This window comes from Lytechinus variegatus, chromosome 3 (assembly GCF_018143015.1).
Source record: "Lytechinus variegatus isolate NC3 chromosome 3, Lvar_3.0, whole genome shotgun sequence".
Taxonomy (NCBI): Eukaryota; Metazoa; Echinodermata; class Echinoidea; order Temnopleuroida; family Toxopneustidae; genus Lytechinus; species Lytechinus variegatus.
In genome coordinates, this window is record NC_054742.1 from 48,466,876 (window position 1) to 48,482,150 (window position 15,275).

Here is a 15,275-nt window from a genome sequence, read left to right on the forward strand (position 1 = left end):
TTACAACTCGCCCTCGCATTAATTCTTTAGAAAGATACACATCTTTCTCACGATTACAAAAAATGCTCCGAATGCTCACTTCACGTCTTGTTACATGAAATGTCTACTAGTTTCAGCTTGCGATTCGCGCTTTCAACATCTCACAAGGATCATTATTAGTATTATTTTTATTTTTATTACCAGCAGAAGCTGTTATTAAAAATGACATTCCCTCCAATACAAATCCTATTATCTAGAGGTTGCTCGCACGCTTCCAACACACTTGATCCCCTGCATCTTTAATTAAACCATTTGCTTATAGGCAGCAATTGCTCAGATAAAATCGAAATTAGCCTATGCTTGATCAGGGCGCCATTCTTAATGAAGTACATGCTTTGGCCTCAACACACATCATCGATCGTTATTACTATCATTGCATAATATCGTGTAATCTTGTAATGACAACATCGTGTTTGTTACCAAAATGAATTATTTTCATTTTCGGAAATACGAACCTTATTTAATTTTCGGATTAACGAACCTTATTTCGTTTTCGGATTAACGAACCTTATTTCGTTTTCGGATTAACGAACCTTATTTCGTTTTCGGATTAACGAACCTTCGGAATTACGAACCTTATTTCTTTTTCGGATTAACGAACCTTCGGAATTACGAACCTTATTTTGTTTTCGGATTAACGAACCTTCGGAATTACGAACCTTATTTCGTTTTCGGATTAACGAACCTTCGGAATTACGAACCTTATTTCGTTTTCGGATTGACGAACCTTCGGAATTACGAACCTTCGGAATTACGAACCTTCGGAAATACGAACCTTCGGAATAACCGAACCTTCGGAATTACGAAGCTTCGGAATTACGAATGTATGCGATTATTTTTGGTCTTTTATGATGGTAAGAAATACATGATTCAAAATCGAAAGAAAACATATATATTAGGACGATATGACCTTAGTTTTGGGACTTTTGGGATGATTAATTTTATTTATTTATTTTTTTTGCTTGTCAAATTTTACCTTTTGGGAGAGATTTCCGCCCCTGATTTGTAGTCATCGAAGTCAATTACGTTTTGGTAGACATTTCAAAACAGACGTCTTGTGGAAATATATAAACATATTATGGGGACGAATTATGAAGGATGTTATTATAATACACAACGTAAAAAATAGCTTCATTAGCAAAGATAATGATTTCTATTACGAACCACTTATATTAAAAGGGTACTCCAGGCTGGTGATCACATGATTCGAACAGGATGAAGAAAAAAAATCGTACAAGGAATAACAACGTTATGACATTTTAAAGAATTGCATTATTTGTTGAAACGGTACTGAATCAGTCTATGTCTTCATAAATATTTAATGAGCAAACTAATGATGTCTTATCCCCATTAATCCCCTATTTATTATTTGTATGAATATTTCAGCCCCGGAGTAGCCCTTTGACATTATAAGCACGCACACTTTTGTATGCACGTAAGCACTCTCGCAATCGCACACACTCACTTTATGTGCATTTTTAAACAAGGAATATGCTGGTTTAAAAAAAAAAGTGGAACGCCTCTGGCAGTCTCGCCTGCATTACGCGATTCGATATAGCAGCAGTGCTGACTTTGAAAACATATATTGAATAATTATTCACTAAAGAAAACACTCATATGATTATAAAACACTATATCTCCATTGACCAAAAATGACATTTGACCATGATCATGTGACCTAAGATGTGTGCAAAACAATCATTCATACTAGATTGCCCTTGTGTCTATGTTTAATGAAATATATATTAAGGACAAGTCCACCCCAACAAAAACTTGATTTGAATAAAAAGAGAAAAATTCAACAAGCATAACACTGAAAATTTCATCAAAATCGGATGTAAAATAAGAAAGTTATGGCATTTTAAGGTTTCGCTTATTTTCAACAAAATAGTTATATGAACGAGCCAGTTACATCCAAATGAGAGAGTTGATGACATCACTCACTCACTATTTCTTTTGTATTTTATTATATGAAATATGAAATATTGTTATTTTCTCGTCATTGTCATGTGAAATGAAGTTTCATTCCTCCCTAAACACGTAGAATTCCATTATTTTAACATTTTGTGCTTCAGGCAAGGAGGTCCTATCGTCAAATTCGTAAAAATTGAAATATTGTATAATTCAAACAATAAAAAACAAAAGAAATAGTGAGTGAGTGACATCATCGACTCTCTCATTTGGATGTAACTGGCTCGTTCATATAACTATTTTGTTGAAAATAAGCGAAATTTGAAATGTCATAACTTTCTTATTTTACATCCGATTTTGCTTGTCTGATTTTTCTCTATTGATTCAAATCAACATTTTTCTGAGGTGGACTTGACTTAATGTGTAGATCCCTAATTTTTTTAATGACGATGCCACTGAATATAATAATAATAATAGGCATTTATATAGCGCCATCTATCTAGAAATATTCTATTCCGAGGCGCGTTGTTATTATTATTATTACCCCGGCTTTAGCTCGAGCTGCCTTTCCGAGCGCTCATGCATTCAAGGAATTAATCCTGCCGGGTACCCGGCTCACCTGGGTCGAGTGCAGCACAATGTGGATACATTTCTTGCTGAAGGAAATTACGCCATGGCTGGGATTCGAACCCACGACCCTCTGTTTTAAAGTCAGAAGACTTATCCACTGGGCCACAACGCTCCACAATATCCCGAACATGGCCAAAGTTCATTGACCTTAAATGACCTTTGATCTTGGTCATGCGAACTGAAATGCGCACAAGATGCAAGTTCAGGGATACATGGCTACTCTCATGTCTAAGGTTCATGAACTAGATCCATAAACTTTTAAAGTTATGACAATTTCACAAATACCCCACGCATCCACGCTTGATTGCTGTGACTTGCAACTATAGTAGTAATAATAAATTTGGTATTGTTACAATATTATATCAATTGAAGATTAATACACTTATTTTCTTGCAACACACCCTTTAAAGCCAATTAAGTCAATGAGCGAAAAGCTTCAAAACTTATTCCAAGAGCAGTATTTTCAAATGCGAAAGACCTTTGAAAGTTTAATAAGGTAATATTTCAGGGGATAGAATTTTTAATATCGCAATAACTATCGTTTAGTAAGATGGTTATCCTGTTCATGATTACTAAAATGCTTAAAATGTCCAGTTTACAGGTTGGAATATAATTATCACACATTTTGGGCTCGCGTTTCGCTCTCGCATCAATTATTGTTAATGTCCAAAAGTTTTTATCGCAATAAATTAATATCGTTTAGTAAGATGGTTATCCTGTTCATGATTACTAAAATGCTTAAAATGTCCAGTTTATAGGTTGGAATATATCACATATTTTGGGCTCGCGTTTCGCTCTCGCATCAATTATTGTTAATGTCCAAAAGTTTTAGCTGGCGATTTGCGCTCGCAACATCTCCCTGAGCGCAATGCAAAAGTGAGTTATACAACTTTTTTCCAAACTTCTCGCTCGATCGCTGCGCGAGCTCGCGAAAAAACAAAGCCTAAATCTGATCGATCGGTAATCACTTTAAAAAGGCTTTGCTGGACTAAAATGACACAACTTCACGCAGATCACATGCCTATATAATCTCATGGTAAAAATATCCGATTCCACCAAAATGCCAATTTTTACTATTAAAGTGTCCCTTTTTTACTTATTTGCCCCCAAACAAAAATACGTTCCGCCGCCGGTCTGCAAGTGAGGACATATTTATTTTTGCTGGGAACATATGTGCCCTCCCTTTTTGGGAGGGGGGGGGGGATATCATGGATCCGCCTAGCTTGCTTAAGCCTCAATCAGGGATAATGAAGCCACCGTATCATAATTATTCTTGCATAAGATATTTATCATAAAGAATGATTTAAAAAAAATCAGCACCCGGCCACAGCATCCCTTCTTCCCAGAGCCATGGTAACTCTGAACTTTCGATCATAGGAGAGTAACTTTCTTTATTTACTTTCGACACTGTATTTGTCTGCAGGAGCGATTATCTCGGGGATTATCTTTTAAAATGTTCAAGTTGACCCGTGGTTATTGACCGAAATGCAAAAAGTCAGGCAATATTCTTTGAATTTCTAGAATAGATGTTTTCACTTCGTCAAAGTGTAAATAGAACGAAGGATAATCAGAATGGATAGTACATTATTTATATTAGGATGTGCATCATCTTGATGACGTAAATCGTGTGGTATAAATTTCCTGGTAAATTTTGCTATAAATTTCTCGAAAATGGAAATGCGGTCACATTCCAAGAATCGGTTAACTATGGAACGCTAATTGAAATGATTTCACGGCGACATTCGGGAGTAAATTAGTGCATTATGAATCCACGCAGGTATATCGCATGCAGGCAGACTTTGCAATCATCATTAAATTTTCCCAGGTCATATTTTTGAAAGAGATCAATAGATTAAAAGATTCCACATGTTTTTAGCTAAAAAAAAAAGAAATTCCCAGGTCAGAAGGTAGGCCTTAATTATTATCATGGGCGGAAATCCCAGGGGGGACAGGGGGACGTGTCCCCCTACTCAAAATAGTAGGGGGACACTATATCGAATGTCCCCCTACTATTTTTTGGTCTTTTATGATAAATACATCATTCGAAAACGAAATAAAACATGTATTTTGGGACGAGATGACCTTACTTTTGGGATGAAAACCTGTATTTAAATTTTTTTTTTTTGCTCGTCAAATTTATTTTCGTCTAAATGACCATAAATTTGGGTTGATAATCTTTTTTTTTGTTTGTCAAATATTCCAGCCCCTTGTCCCCCTACCTTTAGGGAGAGATTTCCGCCCCTGATTATTATTATCATTGTTATTGTTATTATATCAACATCATCATTATTACTATTATCATTATTATTACTATCGCTATTATTATTATAATTATCATGGTGATGATTATTATCATTTTCATAATTGTCATTGTTATTATTATTATTATTATCATTATTTCGTGGCATAACTACGGGGGGGGGGACGTGTCGGCTGGCAAAAAAAACCGAGAGAAAAGAAGAAAAAAAGAGGGAAGATAAGGAAACGTTAGTGGGGAGAACAAAAAATTATTGTATAAAGTATTATCACATACTATATAATAATAACATTATTTTTTTTCAATATTTCATGAAATATAATTTTCTTAGTTCCTTTTTATTCATCATTCCTGGTGCTCGCGTTGTTTATCGATTTAAATAATCATATTCAAGGGGATTAAATAGTACTATAAAACATCCCGCTTTCAACACCAGTGACATATGCTACTTTTTCATGACTACTTAAATAATTGTCCCTTTTAAAGTCTGAATGATCATTTTATGAAACATTTCCAGTTATAGCTTAGTTTCCGAATTCGTGACTTGGTGAGATATGTCTGCTTATTTTGAATTCCTAATAACAGTCCTTAAGTTTTTTTTCTGGTCTGAACATCAAAACTTTTCAGCTCACGCTCGCATAATTTAGTTACCGAAATACGTTTGGTCTTATGAATTCCGACGAACAAGCTTTATAGCTGCCCTCTTAGGTCTGAATATTTAAAAAATTTCAGCTAGCGCTTCGCGCTCGCAATATTTGATTAGTGAGATATCATGTATCATGTCCATGATTACAATGACTACAAAATGTGCTTTTTGTGTTTAAGTGTATATTTTCATTTTGATTTTTTTCTTTATTGTATTTTTATTTATTTATCTGTTCATTTGTATATTATATCCATTTGTTTATATTCCATGCGTTATAATAGAAATAAGGGCAGTTGTACTATAGACAAACTAGGGGGCGCGGCGGCTAGCCCGATGGCCCCCTCATCGATTGGTGTCGCAATTAAGAAAAACAAGGGGGCGGGGGAATAGGTGGGAAACAAAACTAAAGAGAAGACAAGGAAGAAAGGAGACCCAAAGAAGAACTGATAGCGCGAAAATTCATAAGAGTATGATCTGGAGGCAATTAAGTGCCTCCTCCTGTCACTGGTGGCGAAAATTAATGGGGAAGAGAAAAAAAGAGGGAGAGAGTGAATAAATAAAGACTGGATTGGCCGTAAATTGAATGTATATACATATCCCGTTCGAAATGAATAATGGCGCTATCCCGTTTTTTATTCAAAGTATAAAAACATTTCTGGTTCTACTGCGAGGTTTATTTTTTTTTGTTTAGGGAAATCGGTTTCTTTTTCGTAATTACAAAACTTACTTGCAGCAGTGTATAACAACAATGATAATACTAATATGCCTCTTTGAGTGATGAAAATACCGATAACTTTTTCACATAAATTCCGATTAAAAGTCCTAAAAGTATAACCAACCTTTTCAAATCAGTATAATAATTTTACGAATTTAATGATAGATATAAATGTAATATAGATAATGACATCCATTATAAAATGCAAATTGCAGCCAAAGGTTGAATTACATGAACTCGTATACAGAATTTTATTGTTGATACATACCATGTGCAAACAGATGATAGAAAAATATCAAATCATATAGGAAAGAGGATACAGAAAGAGAAATGTAAATTTCATTTGTGTTGTATTTTTCTTTCATAATTTTCTTTCTGCTCTTTTGTAAACAGCTGTGTCAGTGATTTCTTAATAGGGGTGGAATTATTATTGGTATACTCATAATAATGAACTAACACAAGAAAGGGAATATAATAGGTTCCTTTTATTATGTTTTTCATTTTCAATTTCGGCATAGAATATATATCATTCTAAAGAAAAGTTGAAAACTATTTCATTTTTTTTTTTTTGGGGGGGGGTGCATTTTGCAATTCCAGTCTCGTCAATAATTGTTGTCAGCTTCGATTTTATTATAAACCCGACTTGTGCTTGCCGTATATCTTGGGTCACGTGATTACATCGCTCCACTGCACTTGTACTAGGCATAACAATCTACGCAAGCTAGCTCGCTTGGCGCCTGTAGCTAGGCCAGCCTCTGGCGCGCGACGTCGACCCGACCGACCCGAGTACGGTACTCGTACTCTCGAGCATAGCATCCAAGAGCGCGCTAGGGCCTAGTATGTAACTAAATGAACTTCTCGGAATCGAGGAAGCGAAGTTTGAGACGAATTTCACAACATTGACATTGCAAACCAGTTTTCCATAGATTCTACATGACTATAAAATAAGTTTGAACTAACCTGCGATATATCTGAGTGGACAATCAGATTCAATCAAATGACTTGTTGTGACGCGACGCGAGTGATTTTAACTTCTACTAGATTTTGTTTGTCGAGCGAGTCGAGCAGTCAGTCGGCGGACCGGACCGACCCCGTTGGATCATACAGTGCATCGCATGCATGCATGCATGCCACAGCCAACAGCCACAACCAGGTACAATGTAGGCTAGTTATTCGTTTAAATTAAGAGTTCAGCCATTTTTCATTTTTGTCACAAGGTCCTGGGCCTGGGGTGGTATTCTGATCCCGAGGTCATTTTATCTTTAAAATATTTTATTTTATCTCTTAAAATTGGTATTCTGACTGAGATGACCATGTCCATGACCTAGTCAGCTGGCAGCCGTCTGTTTCTTGGACTCAGTTTTTAAACATTGTTTAAATTTTAATTTCTCTTCGTACACAGATGGCTAGCTATCGTGCAGCCACTATTAGGGGACTTGCAATGCGAAATCCCCCCATCGGCCATCGGGGCTCTTCAATTTTTGTCTTTAATGAAAAAAAAATTTGAAAATTAATGCGACCAAAATCAAAATGCAAATTAATATTCCCTCTTGACATTAATTGCCAAAAAACAGAGAAAAACCAAGTTAAAAGGAACAAAAACAGTGACTTACCTTTTCTGTCACGCAAAGTCACTTCCCCGTTTTATCCGATCTTAATATACATAAATGTATGGCCTTTTACTTTTAGTCCCCTGTACTGTAGTACAGATCCCGCTAGACCAATTTGGTCTCTGTTATGTTGGTTGTTTAGCTAAACTCCATTGCTTTACTCACCAATACAGAGACCGAAGTTCTAGCGCGATCTGTACAGGGTACTCAAGAGTCAATGGCCATATGTTTATGTACGTCTTAAGATCGGATAAAACGGGGAAGTGAATTTGCGTGACAAGAGGGAATAATATTAATTTGCATTTTGGTCGCAATAATTTTCAAATTTTTTATTCATTAAACAAGGCTCCACATTAACTTTTTTTTTCTTTGTTTATATTGAACTTTTTACAAATGTGGTTTTCTTTTTGAAACCCAAATACAGCCCGCCAAATGACCTTTTGGTATCCCCTCTTCAAATTGTTTTTGCTCACTTATGCGTGAATGAGGAACAATCTAAGTAATATCAGATGAAAGAGGAGACTCTAAGCTTTACAATGGTATGTCATTTGTCTATTGTATTTGTGAATAAGTTATGATATCATCGATAAATCTCGGTTTCGTTTTTTGTGGGACGCACTGTATAGTCTCTGGCAGTGGCTGTGCAGTGAGACTTGTATTTTCTGCGGAAAAGATAAGCTGTTACCATGGCAATGGGCCTTTTGCAAATACTTTGATGACTTGATACATGTAGAATTTGAATTTGGAAGGCTTAAGAATTATAGATTGGACTGTTTAAATACAGGGGAATATGCCAATATAGGCTCAATATGTTGTTTTTTAGAAATTAATCCATTGCCATGGCAATGGCAGAAGGAGGCATTAATTAAATTAGCAACAAGCAGATTGGTCATATAGCCCCCCCCAAAATAAAATCAGATCTTGAAGAAAAGCCTACTTGAAAAATTATGACATATAAGGATCTGTGTAATGTTTAGGCCTTACATGTACTCTAACAATGATTCATACTACAATCAGGGTGAGCATCTTAGCGTAGTTAGGACTTCCTGCTTTCTCAAGGTATACCCTCGTTATACATTTTCACTCATATAAAAATGTAACAATTTTCAGTTTTTCAGGAGTTTTTCATAAGGTGATTGATAAACCTTAAACTGGTGCAGTTGATTGTAATTCGAACAGTTGACTCGGGGTTACTTCACATTTAAAACGCAATATTTCACGATGATTTAGAATGGGAATGATTTCATTTTTCTACACCTTGTTTTGTCATGTAATGGTCGCCTCTTGGGTTTATGCAAGTATACTGAACAATAAGGATTTGGGACGAATTTAGAATGATTATCCTACATGTACATGTATATAAGCAGTGTGTGCCTTGCGCTTGTGAAGGTGAGTGAGAATCGGGCAGCATACGGTACCAAATGCCACTGTAGTCTGTAGTTTTACTTTAATAGTCTAACAAGGCATCACACGCTCTACAGGCTACACATCTGTAATGGATTCATGACTAAAGGATTTTAAAGGTTAGCCCAGGTCCTCGCACAGTCGCACCTTAATGACGTCCCCAAGTTATGTTTGTGCGCATCCCTATCTGCACATATATTGACGCCATTCGCGTTGACGTCACAGTGAACGGGGGAGTAATCAGATACAGCCTAGATCTACATGCAGCTGATTTTTCCAGTCATTGGTAGACAGGAGGCTCCTAGAGAGTGAAAATCATTCACTAACGTGTGCTTACTCTCCACGGAGCCAAGGATTTTGCCCCATTCATGTGCGTATACCTGTACCATGGTCAACATTGCAATTTTTGCCTCTGAGATTTCTACTTTTCTCTGTAAAAGATCTAATCTTAAATCATGAAAATGGTCTCAGGGAATAATTTTCCTGGTATTGCATCGCAATTTGCTCCACATTTATGCATAAAGTCTTCTGTATAGCATATTCTTACAAAGGACTGTACATTACTTAGTTGAGAGGTTTTCTCTTTATGACCAAAATGCTATTCAATTTGTAAAGCAAAATTATTCCCTGGGGTTGCAACTTCATGTCCGATATTTTATAGACAATTTCAATTTCATTCTGAAATGAAACAAATATTAAAAAAACTGAGAAGATGATAGAAAACTTGCCGGTGTTTACATGGCCATCTTGATTGCTACGAGACGCTTATTGAGGGCGGCCGATGTCTGCCATCGGCAAGTTTTTTCCCTGTCTCGTAATATTTTTCTGTTTATTTCAAAATAAAATAAAAATTTTATAAATGTCGGAAATGAAATTCTAGCCCATTTACATGATTGAGGGCTATATCTTACAGGGAAAATAGAAATCTCGGGGGCGAAAATTGCAATGTTGACCATGGTATACGCATATGAATGGGGCATAATCCTTGGCTCTGTGGAGAGTAAGCACACGTTAGTGAATGATTTTATTCTATAGGAGCCTCCTGGCTACACTTATGGGCAATCTAACACTAACAGCAAATCTTGATGTGCTATTTTAAATACATTGTAAGGACATTATACAATCATCATGGGTCATCGTGCAGGGACATTGTACAATCGACATTACATACATGTACATGTAGTGCCTCTACATGTATATGGCTAAACATAAGAAATTGTATGATGACAATTACCTGTACCCTAAATAATTAACACAAAATTTGTAGTCCATAGCCACCAGCAACGTGACCCCAAAGTTGTACATGTAGACTAATTCTTCATGATGAACATGGCAAATGTAAACAAGGCATAACTATAGTGTTTACTATTGTTCATAGTTGCTGTTCATTAATTAGCACACAGACTTCATTCAGGGTCAAACCAATTATCTGACAATTGATTATTGTTCCTCCAAATCAAACCTTTGTTTTTTATTCAGTTTGGAAGTGCAATGTTTGGCAAACAACTATTTGGTTCGCTGGTTGAATATGAAAAATTATATTAAAGAACAATGAGTACATGAAATGGTCACTGGATCAGATTTTGCATTTAGTCCTGCCAGATTTCACTGGATGGTGAAGAGCTTTATGACGAAGTGGCAGGGGCAAGCATTCCATTAGGTAGTTAAACTCAATTGGATCTTCATTCATGCTGTCATTAGCAAATTAAACAGCTTGTGACGTCCCTTGGAGGGAATTCTATTTTTGTTTTATTTTGCTGGTAGTACTATACTGCAGGCCTATGTGTTTGACCAATACTCAATGAGTGGTTTTTGCCAGCACATGCTTACTTTCTCCAGCTGTCAATCTACATGCCGAAAGGCCCACATGCCAGCCTCTAGGGGAGACCGGGGTTAGTTGGAACATGGGGTAAGTTGAAACAGTAATGAGATTTCGATTGTCTGCGACTGCAACGTATTCCTAGTTCACCGGAAGTGGTTACACCGCTCGTTCAGTATCACGTTCGTACATTGATGAAAACAGTTTCGATTTAATCGACGTACCCGTACCAGACCACAGCATAATACCAGCGTGATAGCGAGCGGGCCGTGGGCAGATGCTCGGCCAGAGAGTCAGGCGCAGCATCACCCTACGAACCAGAGGGGCGACTGAGGGTGCAACACTTGCACTCTTGCGCAAAAAGCCGCAACAACACAGTTGTTTGGAAATAAAACATCAATTACCTATCGGATATGTAGTGTCTGAAAACAGAACACACTAAATGTAATGGAAAAGCTGGTAACAAGTAGTAATTTGCAGTTTACCAGCCCTGCTGAATCAACGAAAGTCAAGTGTTGATGCGGTTTCATTCATTTTTGCTAAGCTTAAATGACTTCATCATGCACGAACAAGCGCTCGTTCGAGCACTATGACAGCGAACGTCAAAACCTTCAAATACGAGTCACAGATTTGGGCAGTGAACGAGAAGGCTCGTCACAGAATACTTCGCGCATGCGCAGTGCTCCCAAAATCCCTTAATCTCGTACGTCCACATGGCTCGTCTCAGAAAACGAAAACTGCTCATTGTAATTTTCTTTAACGCCTGTAAAATAAATTTATGCAATACTGCCCTCAATTTATTGCTATTCATAATACAACAGTGTTGAATTATTATTGCAATAAATTGAGGGCAGTATTGCATAAATTTATTTTACAGGCGTTAAAGGGGAAGTTTACCCTGACAAAAAGTTTATTGTAAAAATAGCAGAAAAAATAATAAAAAATATTGCCGAAGGTTTGAGAGAAATTCATCAAATAATTAAAAAGTTATTAGAATTTCAATTATTTGATTTGTGACGTCATATGCGAGCAGCATTCCTACATAACGAATGGTAAAAAATCAATGAAATGTCATTTTCTCAGAAAATTGAAAATGGTTTTCACTGTAACTTTTGTATATCAATAGACAAATCATTTCACACCAGATCATGAAAAGAAAACAAAATTAAGTCATCAGGAACCATACAAAATTTGAAATTCATACATTTTATATTACATAAGACATGGGGCAGCTGCTCGTTTATGACGTCACAAATCCAAAATTTTGAACTCTAATAACTTTCTTACTTTTTAACGGATTTTCCTCAAACCTTCACCAATATTTTTTATTATTTTTTCTGCTATTTTTACAACAAAGTTTTCTTCAGGGTGAACTTTCCCTTTAAAGAACATTACAATGTTTCAACTTACCCCATGTTCCAACTAACCCCGGTCTCACCTACAATACTTTTTTTTGATTGCCCGACAGGGGAAGGGATGAAAAAATTTCCTCGTCCCCATAAAAAAACTGTTTGCCCAATGTTAAAAAATAATTATTTTGCTCTTTTATGTGTTTTTATGATGGTACTAGAATCTACCCTTAAAGATCAAGATAGAATCATGTACAGTAGTAAAGCACACATATTATTTTCAGCAAAGTCATTAAATCAGTTCTTATTGCCATCATAGACATGAATGTGCTAATTTTTACTCAGTTTCGCTAGTAGCTTCACTCACACTACCTTTGGAGCCTAAGTCACTGCCGATTGTGACAACAAAATTGCTGATTTTAGTCTGGCGACTCATTATTTACATACTCTGTGGGGAATGATCACGAATCGTGAGGCTGAGTCACAAAGTTTGCAGCGAGAATCGGCTGCCTCCTCATGTAGAACTGATGTATGGAGCATGCCGTATGTTGCTGCCCTCTTCGTTCGTTGGTCATCAGCAAATTGTGCAAGAAAAAAGTGCATGCGCACAGCATATTTTAGAATGTAAGATGGCAGTCCCCACAGCCGTTCCTCGAACGAGTTTACCTGGCGATGAATTGACATGTTTCCAATGTACTGTTCATGTGATGTGCTCTATAAATATATTTGTGCGAGATTGCAAACTCAATAAATAAGTCTATACCCAAGGGACTATTTCTTTTGAGTTGAAAAGTTTGATGCCATTTGATTTGATAGATCTTCATGTTCCCATCTTTCAGGGAATAAAATACACGGAGGTGGTAGGCAACTTGCTCCGGAAATGCCTTAAGCCACCCCAAAATATATGCTTTTGGGGGCGGCTTAAAAATCTGGAAGACGTCCCCCGAAATAATTGAATTTCTAAAAGAAATTAGAGTGTATGTGACATAGTCTGTTCTGTAATTTGCATCTCAACTAAGATGAGCATATAATTGTTTTATAAAATTAGGCAAAATTTCTTAATGTTAAAATTGTATTTCTTTTTTATTTGAATAAAAGTTTTTGTGAAATTTTCTGCCATACTTTATTTTTCTTTAAATTCAAATGAATTTTTTGGTGGGGTGGACTTCTCCTTTACATGTACTCTTTACATGAAATGTAGGAAATGCATCTAGCAATATTTATCCATGAATAAAATTGTCTAAAAATATGCAAATAAGTAATTAAACACATTTTCACTTTCCTTTCATGCAGGCCACTCCCTCACATCCACCATACAGTCTTATACAAAAATCTAAAAGATGAACTAATACCTCCACACAACATTCACAATACTTCACAAAAAATATTTCATTTCTGTTCATACATGCAATAAATAATTTGGAAAACAAAAATTAGACGTAACCACATTCAATACCATTTAAAAGGAAAATATAATGTATTATACCTTTCAAGAAATTTTTTTTTGAAGATGCATTCAGACACTTAACCTTCAGCACGTTAGATAACAAAAGTTGCTAACAAAAGTTGCTATAATTATGGGGCATTGCAAGAAACTTTATGTTCAATTGCAAATCAAGCACAAGTCTCAAATTCAAATTAAAGCGTAATAAGGTCGCGTTGCAATTGTAAATCAACTACATTTGTTTTTAATCAAAGAAAGTTTCTTGCAATGCCGTTTGGTTTTAAATTGTGTGTTCTTATTTTTGTCAAGCTGTATTCATGTCCAAGTCAGTGTTCTTAGTCCTCCAAACACTGTGCTCTAATTTGTTGTTTCCAATATCGATAAAGATCAATTTTCTGTTTTATCATTATTTATCGGTCCAAAATTTTCAAACAGTAGCTCCAGGAAAAGCAAAGAGTGATAGAAGAAAAAAAATGGCTACATGTATGTCCAAATACAGTAGTACACTGTACGTCACTAAATCTCCCAGAATGAAGTAGCGAGCAGAGATCAGAGTCAGCAAGTGTATAGATCTGTGTGTAGGAGAGGAAAAAAAAAGAAGAAAAATGTTCTTATGTTGTTGATTATGAGAGACTGATACTGTCTGTGACAGCCACAATATATTTGAAGAAAATGGTTTATAGATACCACAGAGTATGGTAAAACCAGACTTTTTTAGTTCGACTTTAATTTTAGTAGTTTAGGAACTGTCTGAGCTACATGTAATCCCCATTAACCGCAGCCAAGAGCAAATACTGTATTTTAAGTGTAAGTTAATTAGACTAACAATTTTCCACATAAAAACTTGATGGAATTCGGAAACCTGATAATCATTAACTAAAAGGTTAGAAGAGATCTACTTATGAAGTTTCATTTACTTACAACCCCCCCCCAAAAAAAAACAACAAACAAACAGGTCCACTGTCCACACATAAATGATGTGAGTCATCTGTCATCATTACAGAAATTCCAACAAATGGGACCAAAGGCTGAATTCTACCAACCTGCGACGAACATAATTTTGGCATTATTTCGTGCCATCGTAGAATGACCAAGGTTACTTCCAGGTAAAGCATAAAATGATTGAATTTGGGGGTATCATTTTCTCTAAAATAAAAATATAAGGTGAGTTTACGTCAGATTGGTTCTGACATATTTTGAACAGTGACTTTTCTCCTTTCTAAAAACATCCCTATCGAAACAATTTGATTGTGTGGCAAAGTCAGGAACCAAAAGTGAAATTCACTGGGGAAATCGGGCAAAATTGATTGCACGTTTTCCTTCGGAGACTGCTAGAGGGCCGCTGAATAAATCTTTGTGAATAAGCTCATTATCGCATGAGTTGCGGTCTGACCAAATTGTAAAATTTAGAAGGTCCCTTTACTTGAATACCTGAGATACAAACAAACAAC

General features: G+C 36.0%; 1 protein-coding gene across 5 annotated transcripts in view; it reads left to right on the forward strand.

The window, feature by feature from the left end:
* Positions 1-7,053: 7,053 nt before the first annotated feature.
* Positions 7,054-15,275, forward strand: part of LOC121411222 (signal transducer and activator of transcription 5B-like) — a 68,518-nt gene continuing 60,296 nt past the window's right edge. For all 5 annotated transcript variants that reach the window (XM_041603811.1, XM_041603810.1, XM_041603815.1 and 2 more), the window contains exon 1: positions 7,054-7,351. The gene's annotated coding sequence lies outside the window, so the exon portion shown is untranslated. The remainder of the gene's footprint in view (positions 7,352-15,275) is intronic.